Below are 3,100 nucleotides of genomic sequence, written 5' to 3'. Positions count from 1 at the left end.
CCTCGGAACACTCAAAACAACATCGAATCACCAAAACACCCTAGGATTCAAGCCTAAGGATTCTAAAACTTCCGGATTCTGAATTCGATCAAAAAGTCTATCAAACCTTGACCGAAAAACCTGGAATTTAGCACACACGTCCCAAATGACACAATGGACCTACTCCAATTTCTATAATTCTAATCCAACCCCGATATCCAAATTTCCACTACCAATCGAAAAATGCCAAAATTTCAATTTTGCCAATTCAAGCCTAAATCTAACACAGACCTCCAAAATAGATTCCGTTCACGCTCCTAAGTCCCAAATCACCTAACAAAGTTATTCGAACCATCAAAATTCACATCCGAGGCCTTCTACACACAAGTCAACATCTGGTTGACTTTTCCAACTTAAGCTTACTCAAAAGAGACTACGTGTCTCATTCCTCTCTAAAACCACTCCGAACCCGAACCAACCAACCCGATACCACATAATACAATTTAACAACACATAAAGAAGTAGAGATGGGGGAAACAGAGCAACAACTCATGAAATGACCGGACGGGTCATTACAATTGTGAGCACGTGATTTTTGCCCTACATGAAGATAACTCCTAAAAATAGATCAAAATAATTCTTATTGATTTTTTGGGAATTTTACTCTATTTAGTCGCATTTCAAGCATTTTAATATTTTTAAATCAAAATAACAAATACAAAATATCTTGCCTGGCATTTAGGTTTTATCGGAAGTCATTCGATTTTTATATTAATTAAAAATCACAAAAATGAGTCATTTCACACCTTTTCCTTTTATTGAATTTTCTCTTTTAAATTAGGATTAAGCAATTTTTATATTTTTCATAATTAGTATAATTTTAGATAATGTAGGTTTGTTTTTTAATTCTAGGATTTTTAGTTAGAAAAAAAAAGATTAAAAGAAAATTGAAAAAAAAAGAATTGGAAGAACCTTTCCCCATATAATACCTTCCCTCAAAATATTTTCCCAAAAAATATTTCCCCGTATAATACCTTTCCCCAAAAATATTCCCCCGCATAAAACTTTCCCCCCAAAATATTTCCCCACATAACACCATACCCTACCCACACTATAAAATCCATCCCCATTTCTTTTTCAAAGAGGACGGAAAAATTTTTCAAAAAGGGAGACACGAAAAAATTCAAAAGAAAAACGCCTAGGGAAAAGACACCAAAAAAAGGCAGAGAAACTAGACCCATCAACGCATACCATCAACAACACCACCGCAACAATCACCATTCCTCCATGAAATTCCTCCATTGATAGCCAAAACTGACACATCCCAGCCCCTTTCCATCAGAACCCGCCAGAAAACTTTAAGTCCGGCAACGATTTGCTTCATCTCTGCCTCAAATTCAAGAAAATCAGAAATAATATAAGTTTCAATCGTCTCCATGTCGGTTTTGATTTCTGTCTCATCATGGAGCTCGTGTGTGCTTTCATTGGTTTGAGCCTGACTAAGAGCTGCCATCCGCTCAAGGTCTCGTTTGGTTTTGTTTGAGTCCGTCGCTGTTCATCGTCCGGATTTGGTTCGCTCGAGTTCCGTCCATTTCCGATTTCGGTTACAACAGTTGGTTGATCCTTCTCGTGTAATTTTGCTTGAAATTTCAGTCATGAAGCTCCAATTTTCAGATCCGGGTGGGTTCTAGAGATCGGTGAGGTCGCCGGTGAGGTCCAGCTTGAGTTCCGGCAAGTTCGAGTCTGTTGTCGTTGGCTTCCGTCCGAGGTTCTGTTTCTTTCTTCGTAAGATATTTGCTGATTTTTGTTTCCATGCCAAAGTTTATCAACTCGTGAATATTTTCAGTTGCAATAATGCTTTTGTTATGATATGCATTAATTGTCTTTCTATAGTGGCTTGCTTATAATTCTTCAGTTTTGGACTTACTTCTCCTATAGTTGGAATCACAATGCTAAATATTTTACCATTGATAGTTGGAATCACAGTGCCTTTTTGATACCTCTCTGGAAGTCCTCATTTATATAAAAATATTATTTCTCATGCTATAATATGTTTCGTTCTCACAACGTTATGTAAGTCTTATAGATGAATTTGGTTTTATTGATTTTATAGAACGTATATTTTGCCTCTGAATTATGAGCATGTGGCATTAATCTATTGTTATTGATTTTTGTTTTTTAAGGTTGAATTAAAAATCAGTGATGTACTAGTGCCATGCCTTGTTTTTTTTTTAAAATCTGAATTAATAGAAGTTGGGTTTAAGAGTGGCTTGATTTGTTAATTGGATGTGGGTACTGTTCCCGTGGTATGGTCACGATATGTGAATATCAATTCGGGGCTACATTTCATGTAACCCGTTGAACAACTTCGAATCATAAAATCTTTAGAATTCGGAATGGGCCGTTTAGCGAATTTCACGGCCTTCCCCAAAGATAATAACGCGATAGCCTCTTTAGGCGCGTATTTTAATAACATTACCTTCCTAAACACGGGTGCACATTTATGTGACCCAAATTCAAATCTCAACGGAGTCGAAATGTGTCAACAACCACAGGTGCATTGATGTGACATGGTTCGAGACGCGTTTTCACGACGTTGCAATTCTCATTAAAAATAAATATAAAAGAGGTTTACATTTAAAAAGCACATAAGCTAGAACATGTTTTGAAATCAGATAAAATAAAATATGACAGTTAAGTGACCGTGCTAGAACTACGGAACCCGGAAATACCTAACACCTTCTCCCGGGTTAACAGAATTCCTTACTCAGAATTCTGGTTCACGGACTGTTAACAGAGTCATACGTTTCCTCGGTTCGGGATACAACCGGTGACTTGGGACACCATTAATCTCCCAAGTGGCGACTCTGAATAATAATAATAAATCCTGTTCCGATTGTCCTTTAATTGGAAAAACTCCTTTACGCCCTTGTGGGTGTAGGTAAAAAAGGAGGTGTGACAACAATATGATGGTGTTAAAACATATGACATATAAACCAAGTAGGATTCCAATTTGTGTGCTAATTTAATGTGTACTATTAACGATTTTCCTATGTATTTAATGTTGTCTATGTGGATGACTACTGAGAAGCTAGCTTGTCCTTACTGCATGGAAAATAGT

The sequence above is a fragment of the Nicotiana tabacum genome, chromosome 10 (assembly GCF_000715075.1).
Source record: "Nicotiana tabacum cultivar K326 chromosome 10, ASM71507v2, whole genome shotgun sequence".
NCBI classification, from domain to species: Eukaryota; Viridiplantae; Streptophyta; class Magnoliopsida; order Solanales; family Solanaceae; genus Nicotiana; species Nicotiana tabacum.
Note: the sequence above shows the minus strand (reverse complement) of the source record.